General features: G+C 43.8%; 1 pseudogene; it reads left to right on the forward strand.

Annotated features, from left to right (window-relative positions):
- LOC125536929 overlaps positions 1-15,318 on the forward strand; it is a 66,531-nt pseudogene extending 51,213 nt beyond the window's left edge.
- The last annotated feature ends 11,617 nt before the right edge of the window (positions 15,319-26,935 follow it).

The following is a 26,935-nucleotide window of genomic DNA, read 5'->3' on the forward strand; positions in this document are numbered from 1 at the left end:
ATCCGTAACCGAGATAGTCGTGCACCGTCGTGAGCAGTGCGGCTCTCATAGGGAAATATTCTTTGTTTGCGGCGTCCCACATATTGTCTGGCGTTTTCCATAGCGTGTCTAGCTCCTCTTTCAGCAGCCCTAGATACAGATTGTTGTCATTCCCTGGTTGTTTCGGCCCTTCAATTAGCATACTCATGTGAATGTACTTCCTCTTCATGCACAACCAGGGGGGAGGTTGTACATCCACACAAACACAGGCCAGGTGCTATGTGTGCTTCTCTGGCTGCCAAATGGATTGACTCCATCGGTGCTCGCGCCCAGCACGATGTTCCTTGGATCGTTCCCAAATTCTAGGTCTTCGAAGTTCAACGCTTTCCACTGGCTCGCATCCTTAGGGTGACTCAGCATCTTGTAGTTTTATTTATCTCCGGATCATTTCTGTCATCTTCCTGCTTCTTCTCATCCCTATCTGCGTGCCAATGCAGGAGCTTTGCTACCTTAGGGTCCACGAAATACCGTTGCAGACGAGGAATGATCGGAAAGTACCACACCACTTTTCGAGGAGCTTTCTTCCTCTTCTTGTCTCGAGTGACGCCGCACACCGGACATATGGTAGACTCCGCGTGCTCGTCTCGATAAATGATGCAATTGTTCATGCACACATGGTATTTCACGTGCGGTAAATCCATAGGACACACGATTTTCTTCGCCTCCTCGAAACTGGTAGGGCACTTGTTCCCCTTGGGAAGACGTTCATGCCAGAATGACATGTTCTCGTCGAAGCATGTGTCGATCATTTTGTGTTTTACCTTCATCTCTAGAGCCATGAGCGTTACTTTCAGGCGGGTATCCTCGGGCCTGCATCCTTCATACAATGGAGTAACCGCGTCTATCTCAAGTTGATCCAGCTTGGCTTTCTCTTGGGCGGCAGCTCTTGCATTATCCGTCTGCTTGAGAAGCAGCTCTTGAATATGAGGGTCCTACACCCAGTCTCCATCGTCGTCTGCTCCGGCATCTTCATCTTCATGATCATGCCCTTCGTCTTGATCTTCCTCATCATCATGTCCGGCATCTTCTACATGATGACTGTGTACAGCATCACCGTCATGATCATGTCCTGGAGATTCTTCGTCTTCTCGCCCGCCCGAGCCGTGGTGATTGTCTTGCTGCCCTTCCTCATTTCTTGCCCGGCCCCCATGGACGACTTCATAGTCATCTTCATCACCTTGCCACCGATAACCATCCATGAAACCACGCAAGAGCAGGTGGTCCCGCACTTGCCCGGAATCTGGGTCCGCAATAAGGCTCTTCAGCTTGCATCTTCGACACGGACATCTTATCTCCGTCTCGTTCTTTTGAAGCATCTCGGCCTTCGCGAAGCTCAAAAACCTATTCACGATGCCTTCGGTCATCTTGCGGACCATGGTCGCCTGCGGGGTGGAGCAAAACGATATTTTAGAACCAAGAAAAAATTTGGCATGACTTTCCATAAAAATAGGACAAAAAAGAATGCATAGTGCCAAAATTCTCGCCGAAACAAAAATGAATCAACATTCCGGCAAAATATTGGCAACTATCGCATTTCAAATACCGGTACCTGCAAACACAAACATATATGCAACACCACAAACATATGCAACACCACAAACATACATAGATCTAGCTAGGCCACAAAAAGTGCATGTGCACGTTGTTGGAGCGAGCTAGGGAGAAAAAAGTAGATCTACAACATAAAGATAGCTTTCCCCTTACTTACCTATCAAAAAAGGTAATTTAACCACTTAATTTTGATGAATCTATGGTGCAAATGAGGTGAGGAGGAGGAGGCAGCCGACAAGCTTGGAGAAGGAGGTGGAGGGAATGAAGTGGGGAAAGTGAGTGTGTAGGTGTGGCTGTCCAAAATATTTAGCTGGTCCCAGGTTACTAATGGCGCACCACCCACACATGCGCCATTAGTAACCCAACACACTAATGGCGCACCTACTGGAAGTGCGCAATTACTAGTTTTGCAAAAAAATAAAAAATAATATATATATATATACTAATGGCGCACTATGACACGGTGCGCCATTAGTAGTTTTGCAAAAAAAGAATAAAAAAATACAGTAGTGGCGCACTATGTGGCTGGTGCGCCATTACTAGTTAGAACTAGTAATGGCGCACATTACTAGTTAGAACTAGTAATGGCACACTTTGCCTGGATGCACCATTAGTATGTTTGGAAAAATGAAAAAAAATGTTACTAGTGGCGCACCATGTGTCTGGTGCGCCATTAGTGTCAATTTCATCTATAGCCCTTTTCCTAGTAGTTCTCTCTCTAACCCGAGCAAGTTGTTCATTAAGAATTCACCAAGTGGCACATTAGTATCAAGCATAGAAGTAGTTTCATCATAAGTATCACACATAGCAGAAGTGGCATCATCAATAACATGCGACATATCAGAACGAATAGCAGAAGCAGGTTTAGATGTCGCGAGCTTACTCAAAACAGAAGGTGAATCAAGTGCAGAGCTAGATGGCAGTTCCTTACCTCCCCTCGTAGTTGAGGGATAAATCTAGGTTTTTGGATCTCTCAAGTTCTTCATAATGATAAGAAGATATAAATCCCAAGTAACTCAAAGAATAGAGCTATGCTCCCCGGCAACGGCGCCAGAAAATAGTCTTGATAACCCACAAGTATAGGGGATGGCAACAGTTTTCGAGGGTAGAGTATTCAACCCAAATTTATTGATTCGACACAAGGGGAGCCAAAGAATATTCTCAAGTATTAGCAGCTGAGTTGTCAATACAACCACACCTGGAAACTTAATATCTGCAGCAAAGTATTTAGTAGCAAAGTAATATGATATTAGTGGTAACAGTAGCAAAAGTAATGTTTTTGGTATTTTGTAGTGATTGTAACAATAGCAACGGAAAAGTAAATAAGCGAAGAACAATATATGGAAAGCTCGTAGGCAATGGATCAGTGATGGAGAATTATGCCAAATGCGGTTCATCATGTAACAGTCATAACCTAGGGTCATCATGCTCCAATTCATCAATGTAATGTAGGCATGTATTCCGAATATAATCATACATTCTTATGGAAAAGAACTTGCATGACATCTTTTGTCCTACCCTCCTGTGGCATCGGGATCCTAATGGAAACTAAGGGATATTAAGGCCTCCTTTTAATAGAGTACCGGACCAAAGCATTAACACATAGTGAATACATGAACTCCTCAAACTACGGTCATCATCGGGAGTGGTCCCGACTATTGTCACTTCGGGGTTGCCGGATCATAACACATAGTAGGTGACTATAGACTTGCAAGATAGGATCAAGAACACTCATATATTGATGAAAACTTAATAGGTTCAGATCTGAAATCATGGCACTCGGGCCCTAGTGACAAGCATTAAGCATAGCAAAGTCATAGCAACATCAATCTCAGAACATAGTGGATACTAGGGATCAAACCCTAACAAAACTAACTCGATTACATGATAAATCTCATCCAACCCATCACCGTCCAGCAAGCCTACGATGGAATTACTCATGCACGATGGTGAGCATCATGAAATTGATGATGGAGGAAGGTTGATGATGATGATGGAGACGGATTCCCCTCTCCGGAGCCCCGAACGGACTCCAGATCAGCCCTCCCGAGAGGTTTTAGGGCTTGGCGGTGGCTCTGTATCGTAAAACGCGTTGAATCCTTCTCTCCGTTTTTTTCTCCCCTAAAGCAAATATATAGAGTTGGAGTCGAGGTCGGAGGAGCTCTAGGGGGCCCACAAGGTAGGGGGCGCGCCCTAGGGGGGCAGGCGCGCCCCCACCCTCGTGGCTAGGGTGTGGGCCCCCTGGTCTTCATCTTTTGCAAGGATTTTTTATTATTTCCGAAAAGATGTTCCGTGAAGTTTCAGGTCATTCCGACTTCTGTTTTTGCATATAAATAACACCATGGTAATTCTGCTGAAAACATCGTCAGTCCGGGTTAGTTCCATTCAAATCATGCAAGTTAGAGTCCAAAACAAGGGCAAAAGTGTTTGGAAAAGTAGATACGATGGAGACGTATCAATGCCATAGGCGGTTCCCAAACAAAAAATAGAGTTTATTCCTTTTTCCACCGTAACTTTCACTTTCCATGGCTAACCTTATCCACGGGTGCCCTCCATACGAACACTTTCCAACGAATTTATTATTTGACAACATAAAGTAAATTCATTTTTGTTTTTGCATTTCGGGACTGGGCATCCCTAATACCTTTGCCTTACTCTCGTGCAATGACAAGTGAATAAACACTCATGTTGAGAATAACACATCTAGCATGGAAAATATTAGCCACCCCTCACCGCTCCGCGAGCGAAACAAACACACAAAAGAGAAGTTTATTTTTGAAAATTAGAGATGGCACATGAAAATTTACTTAGAACAACAAAAGAATACCGCATATAGGTAGGTATAGTGGACTCATGTGGCAAAACTGGTTTAAAGGATTTTGGATGCACAAGTAGAGGTCATACTTAGTGCAAAATGAAGGCTAACAAAAGATGGGAAGCGACCAACCAAGAAACGAATAATCTCACAAGCAAGCATTAAGCATAATTAACACTGAATAATGCACCACAAGTAGGATATAATTTTCATTGCATTATTATTGACTTTGGTACATGCATAGGGAATCATGAACCTTAACACTGATATTCTTACTAGAGCACAATTACTCATCAACATAACTCACATATCACATCATCACACCTCAAAACTATTACTAAGAATCAAATTTATTTTGTCCAATGATCTTCATGTCATTTTATTTTTCTTTATCCTTCTTGGATATCTATCACTTTGGGACTAATTTTCATGTGTTGCTTTTCATAAGCTCAACCAAATATAAGTGAAGATCATGAGCATAACAAATTTTCTTTCTCTCAAAATAATTTAAGTGAAGCAAGAGAGAATTTCTTCAAAACATTAATAAATCTCAAACAAATCTAAGTGACACAAGAGAGCATTTCTTCAAAAATAACAAAGCATACCATGCTAAAAAAGATATAAGTGAAGCACTAGAGTAAGTCCTAGCTCATAAAAGATTTGAGTGAAGCGTAGAGAGCAATTCTAACAAGTCATGACTTAATTTTGGCTCTCTCAAATGGGTGTGTCCAACAAGGATTGATAACTTAAAACACAAAATAAAACAAGCAAAGGCACATATCATACAAGATGCTCCAAGCAAAACACCTATCATGTGATGAATAAAAATATAGTCTCGAGTAAAATATCGATAGTTGTTGGAAGAAAGCGGGGGTGCCACTCGGGGGCATCCCCAAGCTTAGTTTCTTGCTCATGCTTGGATAATAGCTTGGGATGCCGAAGCATCCCCAAGCTTAGGCTCTTACATCCTTCCTTCATCCATTGTAAGATAACCCAAAACTTGAAAACTTCAATCACACAAAACTCAACAAAGCCTTCGTGACATCCGTTAGTAAAAGAATAATAAACCACTACTATAAGTGTTGTATAAAACCAATTCATATTTTGTTTTTGTATTATATCTACTGTATTCCAACTTTTCTATGGCAAAAACTCATCAAAGAAAACCATAGAGCCATCAAAATAAGCACACAACACAAAGAAAACAGAATCTGTCAAAACAAAACATTTTGTAGCAATCTGACTATTTTGAATACTTCTATAACTCCAAAAACTCTGAAAAATTAGGACGACCTGAGAAATTTGTATATTGATCTACTGCAAGTGGAATGGGTATTTTATCGCTCTCTGGTAAAAATTAAAATTGATTTCGTGAGCGCAAACTTTCTGTTTTTTCCAGCAAGATCAAATAACTATTGCCCAAGAAGATCCTAAAGGCTTAACTTGTCACAAACACTAATTAAAACATAAAAACGCAATCATAACAGTAGTATAATTGTGCTAACACTCAAGAATAGGAAGCAAAAAGAAAAAATAAAATTTATTCATTGGGTTGCCTCCCAACAAGCACTATAGTTTTACGCCCTTAGCTAGGCATATAGCAAGGATCTAAGTTTTGTCATCCTTGTCCAACTCTTCAATCAAACACTTGGATTCCCTCAAAGATTTAGCATAAATATTTTCAATAACACTCACTACAAGAAATATGTCAACTAGTGACCTTATGTCAGTGACCCTGGAAGAATTGGTCATAGATCTACGACCATTTGAGACCAATTGGTCAAAAGCTGCCCGGCGGGCTCCAAACCCTCAACTATATCGACCATTTTTGCCATAAAGGTCATAATTTCCATACATGAAATGGTCATAAATCAGACAGCATTGATCCGCTACCTTATTTCCAGCTGATCACGACCAATATAGATGGTCATAACCTTGTAAATTGTGGTGGATTGCTATGACTAGGCGCCACCTCATCAGTTTTGCCTCTGTGCCATGTCCATGTGTCATTTTTTGCCCTAGGTTGTCAAGCAACCTATATTTATGTCATTCCCAAAATTCCCAAAACAATCTCATAAATTCTTTGGGCCATATCTTCGTCAAATACGTAAAAATACTTCCTTGCCTAGTTCAAATATAATTCAACAATATTCATTTTCCTATTCTGTTCAGAACATCACTTTGTTAAGGAAGTACTATTTATATATTCTTGATTGCCCTCAAAAATTTTAGGCACTCTTTCCTATCCAAATCATTGCCTCATGACAAAATTCAGCTCCATTTGCCAAGTAAATCTTCCTTGGCAAATTTCCAAAGTTTTTGTCCACCTAGAAGCATTGTGAAGGAAGTAAAAGATAGGAATATTGTAATGAGTTGAATTTTTGCCACATATTCTATATGCCAAATTCATAGCTCTACACAAAAGTTTAGCTCTATAAGAATATATGTGAGATCACCATCGAATCTTTGTTTCTGGTAATATTTTTAGTTTGTGAAGCAACTACATTTTATATTGCTTTATAGTTGCTAAAAATTTACCAGGACATTGCCCTGACTATAGAAACCCCCTACACCAAATTTCAGCATAATCCAATCATCTATGTAAGACCGACTTCAATTTCTATTTTGTGTCCAAATTGGCACATTGCAAAGCAAGTGCTATCTAGACACCTCGTATTGTCCTCAAACTTTTTGTGACATCTTACATATACAAATCATTGCCACATTCCAATATTCAGCTCCATTTGCCTATTAAATCTTCCTCAACAAATTTCTAAAGTTTCTATCCACAAAGAAGCTTTGTGAAGGAAGTACAAGCTAGGATTATCCAAATGGTATAATTTTAATACAATGCTTTACTATGCCCAAACTACCATACTCCACAAAATTTCAGCTCAATCCACCTATCCATTTGAGCCCAGCTTCAACATCCATATTTTTGCCCGATGTGATACTTTGTAAAGCAAGTGCCATCCAAACTCCTCCATTTGAGCTGAAAATTTGCCAAGACAGTCTCCCTAGTAGATGATCATCCTCACCCAAAACACAGGACCATTCGCCTTGAGAATTTCCCGTACCGCTAATCAAACATTTGGTTGCTAATTCATGTTTGAGCATAGTTCGGTCTCCTCGTGAGATTATTCTGTCGTTATTTTCTTCATAGCATCTACCTGGGGAGTGCCCAACCTACTAGACATGCCTAGGCTGCCCAAAACGCATGGCAACGCCATGGTCACGCGGTGACCACGCGGCGGGCATGCGAGTGTACGCGCTATGGAGTTGGGGCCGTGGGCCACCGTCCGAACCTCGACGTATCACCACCTAACCATGTATTTATGCTTAAATAGATACTTATGTATCTAGAAATGATTTTTGGAAAAAATAAAGAGCAAACTATAAGGAGGCTGTAGTTCAAATTTGACCCGCTTCCTACTGAATTGACGGAAATTTTTATTTTTCACCAGAGGTGGATCAAATCTTTTGAGTCCCAACCATTTGGTTAATTGTGCATTAAAGATGGCCTAGTATTTTAGAAATTTGATTTGGTCCAATTTTGCAAAAAATATATGGTAGGTCCTTCACAAAAAAACTCATTTCGGGCACTCGGAAAATGGAAAGTGAATTTTCCGTGCAAAGAAAATGTAAACTTCCTTAGGAAACATTGTTTGGAATTCCAAGATGCACCTTTGTACATGATATGAGATCATTTGAACAAACTATGCCATGAATGTGGCCATAAGATTGATCATTTGGCTTGGAAGCCATGAATCTTCACGCATGATAGCTTATTTCTGAGAACAATTTTTTAAAATAATTGTGTATTACGAGTTTATTATTTTTCCTGGAAACTTGGTCACATATAATGACACAATGAGAAGGATTTCTAATTTTTTGTTTTTTTTAATTTGCCTGTTTCAAAATGCGGTCAAAACGACGGGCTTGACCGTTCCTAGCTAGTGGTTGAATCTTGGAAAACTTTTGATGTTTCTATGATTAAATATATACTTATGAACCTAGAAATGATTTTGGAAAAAATGAATAGCAAACTATGAGGCAGCTGCACTTCAAATTTGAGACGCTTCCTACTAAATCGGCGGAAATTTGTCTTTTTCACCAGAGGTGGATCAAATTTTTGGAAACCCAACCATTTGGTCAATTTTGCATTAAATATGGCATAGTATTTTAGAAAATTGATTTGGTCCAGTTTTGCAACAAATATATGATAGGTCCTTCACAAAAAAACTCATTTCGGGCACTCAGAAAATGGAAAATGAATTTTCCATGCAAAGAAAATGTAAACTTCCTTATGAAACATTGTTTGGAATTCCAAGATGCACCTTTCTGCATGATATGAGATCATTTGAACAACTATGCCATGAATGTGGCCATAAGATTGATCATCTGGCTTGAAAGCCATGAATCTTCACGCATGATAACTCATTTCTGAGAACACTTTTTAAAATAATTGCCGTATTACAAGTTTATTATTTTTCCTGGAAACTTGATCACATATAATGACAAAATGCGAAGGTTTTCCAATTTTTTGATTTTTTTGAATTTTCTATGCCTGTTTCGAAATGCGCTCAAAACGGCGGGCTTGACCGTTCCTAGCTAGTGGTTGAATCTTGGAAAACTTTTGATGTTTCTCTAATTAAATAGATACTTATGTACCTAGAAATGATCTTTGGAAAAATTAAATAGCAAACTATGAGGCACCTGCAGTTCAAATTTGACCCGCTTCCTACTAAATCGGTGGAAATTTGTCTTTTTCACTAGAGGTGGATCAAATCTTTTGACACCCAACCATTTGGTCAATTTTGCATTAAATATGGCCTAGTATTTTAGAAAATTGATTTGGTCCAATTTTGCAACAAATATATGGTAGGTCCTTCACAAAAAAACTTATTTTGGGCACTCGGAAAATGTAACATGAATTTTCCGTGAAAAGAAAATGTAAACTTCCTTAGGAAACATTGTTTGGAATTCCGAGATGCACCTTTGTGCATGATATGAGAACATTTGAAAAAACTATGCCATGAATATGGCCATAAGATTGATCATTTGGCTTGAAAGCCATGAATCTTCACGCATGATAACTCATTTCTGAGAACACTTTTTTTTAAATAATTGCCGTATTGCAAGTTCATTATTTTTCCTGAAAACTTGGTCACATATAATGACACAATGCGAAGGTTTTCCAATTTTTTGATTTTTGTTTTTGAATTTTTTATGCCTGTTTCAAAATGCGCTCAAAACAGCGGGCTTGACCGTCCCTAACTAGTGGTTGAATCTTGGAAAACTTTTGATGTTTCTCTGATTAAATAGATACTTATGTACATAGAAATGATTTTTGAAAAAAAATAGCAAACTATGAGGCAGCTACAGTTCAAATTTGAGCCGCTTCCTACTGAATCAGCGGAAATTTGTCTTTTTCACCAGAGGTGTATCAAATCTTTTGACACCCAACCATTTGGTCAATTTTGCATTAAATATTGTCTAGTATTTTAGAAAATTGATTTGGTCCAATTTTGCAACAAATATATGGTAGGTCCTTCACAAAAAAAACTCATTTCGGGCACTCGGAAAATGGATAATGAATTTTCTGTGCAAACAAAATGTAAACTTCCTTAGGAAACATTGTTTGGAATTCCAAGATGCACCTTTGTGCATGATATGAGATAATTTGAACAAACTATGCCATGAATGTGGCCATAAGATTGATCATTTGGCTTGAAAGCCATGAATCTTCACGCATGATAGCTCATTTCTAAGAACACTTTTTAAAATAATTGTCGTATTACAAGTTTATTATTTTTCCTGGGAACTTGGTCGCATATAATGACACACTGCGAAGGTTTTCCCATTTTTTGAATTTTTTAGAATTTTTTACGCCCGTTTCAAAATGCGCTCAAAACGATGGGCTTGACCGTTCCTAGCTAGTGCTTGAATCTTGGAAATTTTTGATGTTTCTCTGATTAAATAGATACTTATGTGCCTAGAAATGATTTTTGGAAAAAATAAAGAGTAAACTATGAGTCAGGTGCAGTTCAAATTTGAACCGCTTCCTACTGAATTGACGGAAATTTGTCTTTTTCACCAGAGGTGGATCAAATCTTTTGACACCCAACCATTTGGTCAATTTTGCATTAAATATGGCCTAGTATTTTAGAAAATTGATTTGGTCCAATTTTGCAACAAATATATGGTAGGTCCTTCACAAAAAAAACTTATTTCGGGCACTCAGAAAATGGAAAATGAATTTTTCGTGCAAAGAAAATATAAACTTCCTTAGCAAACATTGTTTGGAATTCCAAGATGCACCTTTGTGCATGATATGAGATCATTTGAACAAACTATGCCATGAATGTGGCCATAAGATTGATCATTTGGCTTGAAAGCCATGAATCTTCATGCATGATAGCTCATTTCTAAGAACACTTTTTTAAAATAATTACCGTATTACAAGTTCATTATTTTTCCTGGAAACTTGGTCACATATAATGACACAATGCGAAAGTTTTCCAATTTTTTGATTTTTGTTTTTGAATTTTTTATGCCCGTTTCAAAATGCGCTCAAAACGGTGGGCTTGACCGTCCCTAACTAGTGGTTGAATCTTGGAAAACTTTTAATGTTTCTCTGATTAAATAGATACTTATGTACCTAGAAATGATTTTTGGAAAAAATAAATAGCAAACTATGAGTCAGCTGCAGTTCAAATTTGACCCGCTTCCTACTGAATTGGCGAAAATTTGTCTTTTTCACTAGAGGTGGATCAAAACTTTTTACACCCAACCATTTGGTTAATTGTGCATTAAACATGGCCTAATATTCTATAAAATTGATTTGGTACAATTTTACAACAAATATATGATAGGTCCTTCACAAAAAACACATTTTAGACACTCGAAAAATGGAAAATGTTTTTTTTGCAAAAAAACTCATTTCTCAGGACACCTTTTAAAAGATATTTATCTTATTTTTTGTTTGTTATTTTTCCTGAAAACTTGTTCTCATTTGGTTACACAATGAGAAGGTTTTCCATTTTCTTTTTGAATTTTTCAGGTCATAAAATAGCTGACATGATTTTAACATGTTAATTTTAGTCACCCATGACCAATTTAGATGGTCATAACATCGTACTGTAATCTGATTGGTTCATGGACGTGTCACGCAGATCGTGCATCAAACACCGTCGGATGATCCGGGATCCAACGACAGTCCTCAGCCCTTCCACACAATCCCCGAAACCCTAGCTCTGTCCTGTGGTCATTTTCCATCCACCCCCCGCCTCCTTTGTTTCCCTCGCTCTCTGCTCTCCCCTTCCAGATCTGACAGAGCTCCTCTCGATCCCCTCCCCTTCCTCCCCGCCATCTTCTCTGTAGCGACGTCGCACTCTCCCCGCCAGCCCCTCCCACTCCAGCCGCCGCCCCCATTCTCTCCAAATCCAATCCAAGCCCCCCTCACCCGCCGCCCCCTTCCTCCCGTCACTACACCAACCTCGCCGCCGGCCCACCCCTGGTCCTCCCGCCACCTGAGCGCGCCACCCACCGCGTCCACAGAGACTGTCGTGGACCTGCAGTGCGTGAGCTGGAGGACGGCTGGGGAGGCCAACAACCTGGCGCCGTGGGCCGCCGTGCCGCCGGACTGCGTGCCGCACATGCACACATACCTCACCGGCCCCGCCTACCGCTTCGACCTCGACCTCGTCGCGGGGAGGCCTCCGCCTACGCCCGCGCCGCTGCCGCCACCCGCGCCTAGGTCTTTGACATCGACGAGACGCTCCTCTCCAACTTCCCCTACTACGCATAGCACGGATACGGGTGGGCGACCCACGCTTGTCACATTCCGAGATCGCGGGCCTGCTATTAACACGCACGGTTAATTTGCTGTTTGATTGCAGGCTGGAGCTGTTCGACCACCAGGAGTTCGGCCGGTGGGTGGAGATGGGGGAGGCACCGACGATCCCCTCCAGCCTCTGCCTCTACAGGGAGGTCCGCGACCTCGGCTTCAAGACCTTCCTGCTCATCGGCTGCAGCGAGGCCCACGAGGGTAGAAAGAGCTGCCATGGATCTTCTATGTACGTACTCCTCCTCTGCTAATCCCTACACTGCGTTCAGGTTCAGTCAAGAAGTGTCAAAACCATTCAAGGCCAGCTCTTGCACTTTCTAGGCTAGCTCTTGCACTTTTGTGCAAGTTCCATCTTGCTAACTGCTGTTACTTCCCTATGAAGAGTTGTTAACCTTCCATTTTGTAAAAAAATAGTACTCCTTGTCAAGTCATTGCGGTGTTCTTTCGGTGGTTGCCTCAATGTTGTATGCATGGTTCAGAAGTTCAGATGGGATTCTACAATCAATCTCTTTCCAATTTGCAAATAGCATATGTTAATTCCGTCCGCTGTATTGCTTTTCAAGTCACTGTTATGTTCTTTTAGTGGCATTTAGTCTGCTGTTGTATGATTCAGAAGCTCGGATGGGATTGTGAAGACAATCTCCCTCCAGTTACTTTGCGCATGTAGTACGAATTAAGTTCAAGAACTACTTCTGTAGCATCATTGCTTTTCCCCAGCAAGCTCAGTGAAAAGATGCATTGGTTGCTTTTGGTGCACATGGAGGAACATTTTTCTATAAAATAACTATTGTATAGTGAATTGTACTGCTGGAGTAACATTGTTCTATAAAATAACTATTGTGCAGTGAATTTTGCTGCTGTAGATCAGATGGCATGGAATAGGCATTTGTCTAAAAAGATTTTTGTTTTCTGGCGCCTATGGGTTCTTGGCCTGTGTTTATCTATTATGCTATGTGCTGTGCAAATATACATAAACCACACTAACCTATTGCTGCTATTTTCTTGTATGCCATCACAAAAGCCTTCTGTGTTGCTTTTGTCATGACATTCTTCTCGGCATTTGCCACTGTGCCAGTCGGAGGTGCTGCTGCTACATTTGGCGGAGCTACCGCTGCTGCCCCAATGGGCAACCTTCATCAGACACTACCTCATAACAGTGTCTCAAAGTTCTGTGCCCCATCTCCCCTCTTTCTAAATGACCGAAATAAAAACATTATAAATACCAGTAGGAAAACATGTTAAATCTTTTGTGTATAGAACTAGAATAACCCTGCAATTTGGTTCTGCATAGTGGTAAATTCAACCTTGACGCTTTATGGGTTTGCGTTCCTTTGTTTTATTTTCCTTTTGATTTGTACTATCAGTTGGCTAGTTCTGCATTTGTCTTCTTTTTTTCAACCTTGTTTCATACTGGTAGAAAAATATGGAACCAGAACATCATCAACTTTTGTGGGAAATACTGATCTTGACATTGTGACAATTCATCCTGGCGTGACGTGGGTACTGTTTGAGCATATTTTGTGTAGTGTCCACCTAAGAGCGGTGATTTTGTTGTTACGGTTCAGAATAGTATTTTTATACTTGATCAGGGCACCTCTACCATTCTGGTTACTTTTGCTTTCTTCTATGTAGTTGTCTAGGGCATAACAATTTTATGTGTGGCTTGTTATTGTGTTAGCAACCTACTTTCTTGTACTGACTCTACAATCAGTGACACACCTCTTATGATTTTTGTATTACCGATGGCTTAATATTTAAACCATTTAGCTTGATTTGAAATTGAAATCATAGGGTTTTTTAATCTCATTTTGAATTGTTTGTAGTTTCTCTAGGTCCTTCTCTAGCTGTGTTTATAACTATCTTTGTTCCTTTTTTGATAACAGGACCAGTTTGACACGATTGACTTGTCGGACAACGAGATTGTCAAGCTTGAGAACTTCCCTTTCATGAATCGCCCAGGGAGCCCGCACCTGATTACAACTTACAATGAGAGGGAGCAGGTGACGCCCAGGGAGCTCAGCATCCGAGTCCCGACCATCCTTCACAGCAAGGACGAGGAGGGCGTCAAGGGCTGACGCGTCGCCGGAGCCGTCAACAACTACACCTCCTAGCTCCTCACCTACGGATCATCATCGCAATCGCCATCTTGTAAATCTTCCCGCCAATGTAATGTTCAGTTAGTTCATACGAACTTCAGCACATCTCTTCTGGTTGACTGAATTCGTACTGAAGATGCCATGTTTTTCTGTGTGGAATACTGCAGATAACCTGATGGAAGTGCTCTTGTTCCTCTCACACTTCATGTGCGACATCCACAAGGTAGTACTCCTGCCAAACCCCCAAGTGCCCAATTTTTGCAAGTTTCTATTGCGGGTTGCAACTTAAGCTGATGCTTCTTGTTTATGTAGCCACTAAAGTCTGTACTCCACCATGTAAGGCTAGTTCAGACTTGAGGCTGAACCCTTCTCTGCGTAGTATGATTCCGAGGAAACTTATGTCAATAATGCGGAAACTTTTCTCATTGGCATTGCTATGTTTGATGTGGTGGTGCCAAACAAAACTCATATGCTTATGTTGCGCTTACTTTTAATCTTGTGAACATGCTAATTTAGAGGATGTACTCTAGTTCCACTCATTTATTCTGTGTGATGAGCTTACTTTTGTACTATAGCCACCTTCTTGTTTACTTTGCTGAATCATGTCTTGTGTACTAATCATGAGTTACTAGCATTTGGCTTCTTTGTGCTAATTAAACCTTATAAGTATGTATACTTCTTTGAGATACAAATTCCACATTGCATGTTTATGATTTTCAATTTCTACAGATGTTGCCAAATGAATGTTTCAACGTGTCTCTCCTTAGGGGGTGATTTAAACCGCATATGATCTACTGTATCAATTTTTTGTTGTTCAAACATTGAAATCCTTGTTCATTTTTCAAATATCGAAATGTTGTTGACCCTGTCTTTCTATGCTTAAATGATAAAAATTTCGCATTTTGCTTGTTCTTACCATTTTGCTTGATAACTTGCAGATGCTGGCCTTCATTCATGATTTGTTGTGAGGTCCAGGATGAACAAGTTGGGAGAAGCATTGGAGCTAGTTATACTGTGATTGCTGTGTTACCTGATGTGAATATTTTTCATTGTAAAACTGATGTGAACCATGTTTGATTGTAATAATGTGCCAAGTTTGCACTACAAAAAAAGACACATCCGTGACATTTTGGGCCAAACGAAATTTTTTTCTGTCATACATATGACACTTCTATGACGATAATTGTGACAAAACCCGGTATCATCATAGATGTGGTGGGCTCCTACTTCTATGACAAAAAATCATGACAGAAAATGGGCTTTTTGTCCTGGGCGGGCCGGAGACGCAGCTGCGTGACATTCTTTGGGCCGTCCATGACGGAAAAAACCATGGTAGAAGCGAGGGGGAGGAAAATTTTGGGGAGTTCCCGGTTACGGTGGGAGGTCGGGGGCCAAGCGATGCGCATTTCTCTCGTACATGTACACGCGTGTGTGCGAGGCGTTGGCTCTAATTGAACTCGAGCAACGTGTTGGGCTCTAGCTGAACCCGAGCGATTGCACTGCAGGCTACGCGTTACTGAACTCGAGCGATCGATCATGGCTGTTAACTGAACCCGATCGAGCGATTCCTTGGCTACTGCTGCTAACTGAAGCCGATCGATGGGATGAACAGTGAGCGTTGCGGGAGGGTTTGCATGAACAGTGAGCGGTGGCGTTGCCTCTGGATGAACAGGACCCCGTGGTGTGGTGGAGGGCTGGATGAACAGTAGACGGTGGAGGGGTGCCTATGGAGGGGTGGATGAACAGGACCCCGTGGTGTGGAGGGCAGGATGAACAGTAGACGGTGGAGGGGTGCCTGTGGAGGTGTGGTTGAACAGGACCCCATGGTGTGGAGGGCTGGATGAACAGTAGACGGTGGAGGGGTGGTTGAACAGTAGTCGGTGGAGTAGCGCGCGGTGGAGGCTGGATGAACAGGAGCCCGTGGAGGCTGGAGGAGGTCGACGGTGGATGAACAGTAGCTCGTGGAGGCTGGAGGGGGTCGACGGTGGAGATGAACAGTATCCCATGGAGTCCCGTTTTGCGGTACGCCACACCCCTCCCGATGAACAGGACCCCCATTTCGACCGTAGCGCTCCAACACAAGTCCGTTTCCTCCGTTTTGCGGTATGCCACACCCCTCCCGATCAACAGGACCCCCGTTTCGACCATAGGAGGTCTGTTTCCTCCGTTTTGCGGTACGCCACACCCCTCCCGATCAACATGACCCCCGTTCCGACCGTAGGAGGTCTGTTTCCTCTGTTGTGCGGTACGCCAGGCCTTGTTTCCATCGCCTCTTTCGTCCAAGCCCTCCCGATGAACAGGACCATGCATTACGTTGCCTCCCCATGAACACGACGATGACGCTGTTTCTTCGTTCCGACCCAGCCATGTACACGAGCCCTCGCCGTACGTATGCGCAAGTAGGCGTTCGAGACCCCGCCCATATGTACACATACGTGGCCGTATTTTCTTTCTTGCACCCTAGCCGCCTCTACTACAACACGTGCGTGCCTCTACATCCACCAGTATATATGTACGTACACGTTTGCGACCAGAATGATAACGCTACGTACGCTTCGACCAGGTGGGTCCTGACTGTCAGGCACTTCCTTGCCTGCGATGATGTAGCTGGTGGGTCCCAGCAATCAGGGGGGCGAAATACGGTGGCCCGTCCGATGGGTCCCCGCTGTCAGGTGGAGGAATAATTATTTTGCACGTAATAAGGAGGCACTTCCTTGCTGCGGCCGTGGACCCAGCTGTCAGCCTCTCCACGTACAGTCCATGTCCGATGGAAGTCGTTCCTTAACCACGTTGACCACGCCGCGCCGAGAGCACCAGGGCAGTGGATGATGGCGAGGCGTAGGAAGGGGACGACAGGGAGCCGGGGAACCCGCGGCAGTGGAAGCCCCCGCGCGTGCGGAGAGGAGTACGAGGGTTCACTGGTTTGGCTGTGGTGTGAGGCTGCCGTCGCCGCAGGGCCTGGCCAGCGGTGGGAATAGTAGGGGGCGGTGAGGCCTCCGCGGCAGCACAGCCGGCCACGGGAGGCTGGAGCATGCGGCACGACCGGCGCTGCTTTGGGCGGCTGGAGCAAGAAGACCAGAGGTTGAAGAAGCACTACGGCCATTGGATGGACATCGTACGGTCACTGGAGCTAGAATCGTTCATATTGATTAAGTTGACAAAGCCCTTCGTCCCCATCAACTTAGTAGGAAAACAAGTCAGCCTCCCACCAAGGTGGGTCCCAGCTAGCCGGGGGAGTATTCATTTTTTTGTGCGTAATAAGGAGGCACTTCCGGTGGGTCTGAGCTGACAGCGGGGAGAACGTTTTTTTCGCGAAATACGGTGGCCCATCCGGTGGGTCCCAGCAGTCAGGGGGAAACGATTTTTTTCGCAAAATACTGGTGGCCCGTCCGGTGGGTCCCTGCTGTCAGGTGGAGGAATAATTATTTTTCGCGTAATAAGGAGGCACTTCCTTGCGACTGCCGTGGACCCAGCTGTCAGCGTCTCCATGTACAGTATTCTTCTGATGGAATTCGGTCATTGACCACATTGACCACGGCGTGCCGACAACACCATGGCAGTGGACGACGATGAGGCCTAGGAAGGTGACGACGCAGAGCCGGGGAAGACACGGAAGTGGATGCCCACGCGCAGAGGAGTACGAGGGTTCACTGGTTTGGCTGCGCTGCCGTCGCCGCAGAATAACAGGAGGTGTGGGTGAGTGGAGTGGAGGGATGGCCTGGCCAGCAGTGGGAGTAGTATGGCGGCGGTGAGGCGTCCGCGGTAGCACAGCCAGCCACGGGAGGGAGGAGCGGGTGGCACGACCGGCGCTGGTTGGGCGGCTGGTGCAAGAAGACCAGATGTTGAAGAAGCGCTATGGCCGTTGGATGGACATCGTACGGTCAGTCGAGCTAGAATCGTGCATATTGACTAAGTTGACAAAGCCCTTCATCCCCGTCAACTTAGTAGGCCCACTATACTGGGTCCCAGCTAGCAGGGGGAGTATTCATTTTCTTGTGCTTAATAAGGAGGCACTTCCATGCGTGCGAAGATATAGCTGGTGGATCCGAGCTGTCAGCGGCGGTAACATTTTTTTCGCGAAATACAGAGGCCGCTTCGGTGGGTCCCAGATGTCAGGTGGAGGAAATCATTATTTTGCACGTAATAAGGAGGCATTTCCTTGCGTGCGGCCGTGGACCTAGCTATCAGCCTCTCCATGTACAGTCCACTTCAGATGCATGTCGGTCGTTGACCACACTGACCACGCCACGCCGAGAGCACCAGGGCGGTGGACGACGGCGAGGCCTAGGAAGGGAACGACATGGAGGCAGGGAAGACTCGGCCGTTGTTTTTGTTTCCCACGTGGAGGGGAGTACGACTGTATGAGGGTTTACTGGTTCGTCTGCCGTCACCGGAGAATAACAACAGGTGTGGGTGAGTAGAGGGATGGCTAGGCCAGCGATGGGAGTACGGTGGGGAGGTGAGGCCTGCGCGGCAGCACAGCCGGCCTCGGGAAGGAGGGAGCAGGCAGTCTCGCCGGTGCTTGTTTGAGCGGCTGGACCAGGAAGAGCAGAGATTGAAGAAGCACGACGTCCGTTGGATGGACATCCAATAGTATACAGGCCATCTGTGGAAAGCCTCAAATCTGTGGAAAATAGCATAGAACCCATCTGCCATTATTTCAAATAATTTACAGCCCATTTGCTAATTCTTACGGGTTTTTTGGAGCCCATATTCTTTATGTTAGCATTACAGCCCATATTGTGGCCACGGTTAAAAAAATATACGAAATTTTGCATATGTCGGTGCGGTCTGAACTGTTTTTAATCCCGAAATTTTGAGTCACATTCAGACTGATTTTAAAAATAAATGTATATCAATATAAAATCCAATAAATTATCCACGCATAAAAACCAATGCAATTTAAAATCTCGAAATGAAAAAAAAGATATTTGAAAATAATTGCCGGTTTGATGTGTTTTAAAAATGTACAGCCCATTTCTCATTACTGATAGGCCACTCTCCTCGTCTTGAAAGATTTGCAGCCCAACAGGCCTGATAAAGCAATTTACTTGACAAATCACAAAAAAACCGGGCTAGCCATTTTTAGAAAGAAAAATAAACTACTGGGCTGCTCTGCGGTAAACAAAAAAGAAAAGGCTGTCTAGACAGGCCAGAGTGTCCGGCACAGCCCAGTTGACACCCTGCTTCTGTCTCAAAAACAAATTAGATAAATGCCACTCCAATTATGGCAATTCATAAAAATGCCACCGCAATTTCCAAACTTCGAAAAGTGCCACTACAATTTTTGCAAACTTCGAAAAACGCCACTACAGTTTGTAAACTTTGAAAAACGCCACTCCAGACTTCGAAAAATGCCACTAGAAATGGCATGAAATGGCATTTTTCAAAGTTTGGAAATTGCAGTGGCATTTCTCGGATACACCAGATTTGGAGTGGCATTTATCAAATTAACCCAAAACAAAAATAATTGGGCGAGCTGCTGGGTCCCTGGTGTCAGCCGCTCGTTGTGCAATTCTCTCGTTTATTGACTACGTTGACAATGGCATGGGACCCAGATGTCAGAAATCCACTAGGAGGAGCCATTTTTTATTGGCTTGAAATAAGGAGGCACTTGCTTGCGTACTACCATGAGCTTGGCGGGTCCCTGCTGTCATCCTCTCCACGTACAATCATCTCCTGATTGTGTACGCGTCAACTTGCTAGGCCCACAAGTCAGCCTCTAAACTGTGGAGGACAAATACAACCCATTTAAAAAAATAACAACCCATTCCATACGTTCAAACGGAAAGTTCAACATTCAGACCAAAGTAACAGGTCTGATCCACATATAGAGTACTGAACTTCCAGAGGTGCGATAGGGCGCGTTGCTCGCACGCGTTGGCCCTTTCCATGCTGGCGTGGTCCACCGAAGCTTCGGCTTCCAAGCGGGAAACCCACTTGACGAGTTGGTAGTAAAAATCGGCGTCGCAAACGCGTGCGTGCCCGACAGCCTCCAGGTCTATTTGCCGGGCGCCGGACTCCACGTAGTCGGCCCAGTTGCGGGCGCTCTGCTCGCGACTTAGAGTGTCGGTGCGCTACTGCTCCATGTCCCGCTGGCGGCGCAAATCGGCGAGACACTGCTCCTCCGCCATGCGGTCGTGCTCCAACAACTCCTCGATCTCCGCATTGCCATCTAAAGATAGATAGAATGCCTCCTCCCTCCGTCTGCCTTTCGGTGAAAACCCGAACACTAGTTCCGGCAGTGACCGCCTCCGGCGTCGCCTACCGTGGACGGGCGGGGGCATGGCGGACGGGGCGAGCGACGTCGGACCGGTGGGGGCCTATGAGGATATGGCGAGTTGGGTCACGGTGGCACCTGAGAAGGCCGGGAAACAATACTTATAGGCGGAAGGTAGCGCGACGGTCATCGGAATTCAATGCATAATGTCTTAGCGCGCCAGCTTGCCGTGGAAAACTAAAGAAACTGAAATTAGGACTGTGCCGTCCCGTCCCGTTTGGGTCGCATGCCGGCATGGCGGTCAAACAAGTGCACTCGAATCATCTCCCTCCTTGTCAATAATGATTCCACGGATTTAAAGCGTATCTTTTTTCGCACCAGTTAGCTGCCTTAATTACGGCCGGCTGCATGCAGGCACTCAGAATCGCTCGCAGGCGGTACGCGAAGCAGCATGTAGCCACTTAAATCGCTGGAATTAATTAGGCTTAAACTTCGGCATGCCGAGGGCACGCATGCAGCCACTTAAATCGCTGGAATTTATTAGGCTTAAACTTCTGCATGCCATTAATTATTGCCATGCCTTGGTCTTGCTTCTTTGCTCACGGGACTAATAAACCCGGACGGAGGGAGTACCTTGGTTGGTGAGAGGTTTGAATTAAGCCCTGCAAACAGGAAATGAGGTATTAGTACGTGCGTGGTCCGCTATTTATTCGTGTAGGATCGAGTAGGTCATTTCTTGAATTGAGCCCTGCAAACCGGAAAGGAGGTAGTACGTGCATGATCCGCTATTTATCCGTGTAGGATCAATAGTGTAGCTTGTCAGTTTCTTCAGAGGTAGGCATTTTTATCTGTGTAGGATCGATAGTGTAGCTTGTCAGTTTCTTCATAGGTAGGCATTTTTATTCAAAAAACTGCCACTTCGCATCTTGCGTTGCAAATAAAACTGCCAAGAGCGTATTTGTAGGCTAGCTAGTGATCGATCAGTAACTTGTAAACACTGAGCGAACAAAAATAAATAACTGTTAATGCATCTCAATGATTCACAGATCATATAAAAATATGTAGCTCCAAAAGCAAAGATCAGCCACTTTCGGATCTTGCGTTGCAACAAAAACTAACTAGTACGATTCCCATACATAAGATCAACATGTTAATGCATCTCAATGACTCACAGATCATATACAAATATTTAGCTCCAAAAGCAAAGATCTAGAAAAAACATATGTTCTTCCTAGTAACATGGATGCTTCTCTTGGCCAACATTCAGTACAGACTGAAATACAAATTTGTTTGTGAAGTCTACAATTCCTCTTGCAAACGTAAGTGGTTTCACCAACAGCTAGAACCATGAGAATGAATCAGACATGATGGAGGAACATCCACTGCAATATGATTTGGTCTTCTCTCGATCACACGACGAGACTATTTTCGGAATACAAACTTTAACTTAGGCAAAATGATGCCCATTGTATAATCAGATCAAAGCAATGAAGCACCTAGTGTTGGCCAATAAATAGTACAATACTACTTTTCTGCAGTCCATGAAGTGACTATCCAATCTTTCTGTGTCTATTTTCAAATGGCACTGCATGCAGTGATTATACTATTCTCTTGTGCAGTTCAACCAAAATTGCGGGCACTTTGTTGGTTTGCCAAATAGCAACAGGCAGACATCTCTGTCTGCACAAATATCAAGCAGCTAGTAAACATATACCGCACCTTGTATTTTCGGTTTAAACATGTCTCTTCCGCTTAGCATCTGTCATGTTCTGCACTGGACAATCTGATACAGTTATGTTTTGCCCTGGACAATTTCATACTGAATTGGTTTGCTGGTTCAGAGCACAAATATAGCGCCTATTCTTCATCGGACCAAGGATATCCATGTTCGCAGTGATGGAAGAGGTGAAATCGATACAACCGAAATTGAACATCCAATCATTGAATCCTGTCCTGCACCTCCAATGTAGGTCCACCCTGCCAATAAATTCACATGCAAACCACTAGTATTACTATCTAATGACAGTATAAAAAGAGTAGCAAGATAGTAGCAAACCATGTACCTTCGTAATGAATAGCTCATAGTGCCACCAATTGGATATAAAGGTTGGGAAAAAAAATGCTCCTAATGTTGAACCAGTTGGACTTTTTGTGCAGTTCCACTAAAATCGAGCATCCCTGTTTGCATAGATATTGAAAGTGTGATTACTCTAAAAGTGGCACTAGTTGAAGCGTAGACTCACAAATATAAGCATTCCAATTTCTTAATGGGAAAAGGTAGCAAGACTGTTTCTAACCACCTGTTTGAAGGAATAAATAAAGCAACAGCGGCTGATGTGAGGAAGGCATAAATAGTGTTTTCTGGAAAATTGAGCCATTCCTGACCTTTCCTCTTCTTTTAAGCAAATTTTGTGCGGTTCTACTAAAATAAAATACCATCACCGCCTTGACAATTTAGTGACACTGTACAAAAGGAAATGACTTAACATTACATCATGATGTCAGGTATGTAGTCGACAGGCATTAGAGACAAACATACAGACTTCATCAGGAGAACAGCCGGAGGAAGAGGTGCCCACTCTTGACCTTTCCTCTTGTCTTCATAATTGTCTGTGCAGTTTAACCAAAATAAAATGACATCAGCGCCTTGGCATTTTGGTGACACTGTACAAAAAAATTAACTTATCTCATGAAAGTGAGGTATGTAATCTATACGCATTAACAGTGCGAAAATCTGATGGGAGTAACAAGTTTCATAGTTGGTATACTGGCTGTGCAACAGCATTAGAATGCCTTATAGCTGAAAAATCTTTAATACATCCACAATCAACAGCTAACCCTGAAATAATCCAGTGACATTAAATGGCATTGCTTAAATTTATGGGTGGCATTAGACTGAGAGCGGCATTAGTTAAATGTGGCATCACTTTAGCAGTAGCATTGCTTGACTTGACTGCTGGTGTTATACTAATAGCAAAAAAGTGGCAATAAGAGCATGGGAGGCACCAGTACAATGTACCTCCACGGACGCAGAGTGGTGAGGGAGGTATGGTTGCCCAGAGCAACAAATATCCAGGCAACATATGTGGATTACGGTCCCATTTTTGTTCTCTTTAGCCACCTTTTTCCTATGCGAGGACAACAAACCGATCGACCTGGTCATTCTCTATTGCGTTTTCATGCCTTTCTACCCTTCTTCAACCAAGAGACATGAGACTCGTTCCTTAGCTACTGATTTCCCCTTTTCAACCTAGATGTGGGTTCGATGCCTACTCTCTTGGACAGTACAGTCTCCCTTGCTTTCCTTATTCAACCCAGACATGGATTAGTCTGCATGAAGTAGGGTTTCCTTTAATAGTGCAAATTATGGTTTTCGTCTGCGTGGCCAGCAGAGTAGAGGATAGCAAATTGGGAAGATGGTGGAGTGGAAAAAGATCCACATGCAACGACGTAGCAGATGGGGCAATAGAACAAGGTTATGGCTCGAAAAGAGGTAGCATACCTGAGGGTCGGCGGGAAGTGGCTTCACTCGTGGTCGTCGTCCTCCGCACACACTACGGCAACGAGCTTGGGGACAGAGGCCATCCCGCGCGGGCGCTAGGTCTGAGAGGACGGCCTTGTCGTCAGTGCGTGACCTCGCTCGCCGACGACGAGTGCATCAACGCTGCACGTCCTTTTCTTCCCCGACGGATTTGTGACCACCGGTGAGGAGGTAGAGAAGGGCATCTTTTTTAGATCTGGAGAGAGGGTGGTAGTGTGAGAAGCAAGTAGGCAGCCCTTAGCAAGAAAGCTCTAAAGCTCCAGCCTATATATATCTTTTTTATACTACTAGTACTGGAGGCGGGGTAGTGGTAGAGTAGTTTATATTTTCTCTGCGTACAGTACAAGTTAGTCGTGCTTCAAAACTGATCGGCACGCCATTTAAAAAATAAAGGTCGATAACTAATGCGACACCTCGGGCCAACGCGGCCAGATCGCATTTTGCACGAGAAATTACACACCATGTTTCGTTGACATGTGGTCCCGTTCCAACATATCAGTGAGATGACAGCGAGTAGCAGGAGTATTTCCGAACGGACGTGTAGGCCGGGGCGCCTCTTCGTGAACCGTGGCAAACTCACAACCGTCCACCGACTCTTCACCTTTCCCTCTCGATTTGGAACTGCTATCACACGCTCTTCCTCTCCCTCCTCCATTTTCCTTCAGCCCTTCACCCTTTCTTCTACCATTGTTCGATCATCTTCTCCATGGAGGGAACAAGCCGGAAACGACCTCGTTATTCTTGCCCCGATCTGAAAGATGACATGGTGGAGGAACTCATTGATCGGTGCGACGTCATCACCTCGGCTAGCATGGCAGGTTCGTTCCAGCCCATTCTCGACTCAACTAATAACATCATTGCAAGGAACCCAAGGGTCAAGGAGCGGTTTGATCTCCCCTATCTTCTTCACCGTGACCCTGCTCGCTGGTGAGCGGACGACGGAGACCTCGCCTTGTGCAAGTTGATGCCGCTTGATAATGATACGTGTGATGTCAAGATGCCATCGCTTAAGGGTAAGTCCTGGGCTGGCGCAAATGGAGATTGGGTTGTTTATATTGGGTACAATTGCGAGTGGGAACTTGTGAATGTGTACACTCGTCAGCGGATTCCACTTCCAAAAATCTCCGAGTGCCCTGAGGTTGAGCACACAGATGATCTACGTACGTTCAAATATGATCATGGTGACTGTCGTGTACTGAAGATAGCAATTTGTCGAGTTCCCAACCGCTCTTGGAATTACAAAAACTATGATGTTGTTGCTATTTTCGACAAGCTAGTTGCCGTCCTTCGTGGTTCGACTGTATGGATACTACTCAAAAATCAGTTTCTATACACGGATGTGTACTGTGATGCAATTGAATACAAGGATCTTGTGTTTGCTGCCACCTCTCGTGGCACTGTTTTTGCATGGGATCCTCGTTTTTTCGGTACGTTTGTCTTCCACCGTAATTATAATTGTTTCATCCACATGCATGCGGCTTAGCAACTTTCCCTTTACTAATTAACCTTCTTCTTGTGTTTCCAAGGTCCTGTGGACATCCCACCACCTATACTTGAAGATTTTTATAACCAAGGGGTAGATGACGATGGTGATGATCACGAGCATGAGGACGAGCAGCACCGATATACTCTGTGGCGCCTGGCAACTAATTCCGTTGGATCACCTCTTCTTGTGTGTATACAGCCCACTGATGATGTTACTGCTAAGGAAGCAGGCGTAGTCTCCCATGGTCGCACTCTTCGGACCTATTCCAACACCCGTTGCATGGTATTCGGGATGGATACTAGTGTGCTAGCGCCAACTCCTTCTCCCTGGCACAGAATTGATAGTCTTGGAGAAAACTCACTCTTCCTTGGACGAAACTATCCGGTGATGGTGAAAGGCGATCCAACCGCTGTCGACAAATTTATGAGAAGCAAATGTGTCTATACCTCGGACATTTGCGTGGTTCCCTACCCTGGTACTGATATAGTAGGCCGCTTCAGCCTGGATGATCAGTCCTGCGTTGGTCTCCAGATCGACAAGGAATGGTTGAGTTGAAGTTCATTTCATTGCTTGTTATTTGTTGTGTGGTGAAAACTTTAGTATTTATAATGTATCCTCGTTGTCAATGTGGGTTGACGATCTGTTGTTCTATGTAATAAAATGATATGCCTGTGATAAACTTACTAAATTTATGAATGGATTTCGAGTCGCTTCTCTGAGTGAGTGGTGCGACGAGGCAAAAAAATATTTTCCGAATACATAATTGTACGTGCATTGCAACAGGTTATCGGATGAGGCCAATCAACAATAGTAGTACACTATTTGTACTAGCTTCACATGCTTCGCGCGTCGGGCGGGTGTTTTTACTATAGCCATATGTTAATGTGTTCGTTGTACGTAACCAGCACCTCGAATCCTCGATATACTAGTAGTATAGTATATAGTAGGAGTAAGTAGTAGGAGTAGTAGGGTGGCATGGGCCAGAACAAGCATTCACGTCCAGGAGTACGGCACACGCCACCACCACGACATCCATCTGACACCATATTATTTCTTGGAGTCCGTGCGAGAGCAATCTCTTCAACCCCGTCATTTCTCTAACTTCAGCCATCGCGCGGCGGGCGAGGTGGGGGTTTGCCGATAGTCGGTTTCCTTAACTGCGGTCCCACTTGTAAGGCCAACTCCAACGCACGACCCCAAACGGACCTCCGTTTTGCATGAACTCCAACGATAATTTTGACTACTCCTATAGTAAGTTGGATTAGTGCCTTCTCGATGCATTCATTGTTGATCTGCGGAGGCTCGATCTTGCATGATTCTTTCTTCTTCGAGTGTAAA

This window comes from Triticum urartu, chromosome 2, assembly GCF_003073215.2.
Source record: "Triticum urartu cultivar G1812 chromosome 2, Tu2.1, whole genome shotgun sequence".
In the NCBI taxonomy this organism is placed as follows: domain Eukaryota; kingdom Viridiplantae; phylum Streptophyta; class Magnoliopsida; order Poales; family Poaceae; genus Triticum; species Triticum urartu.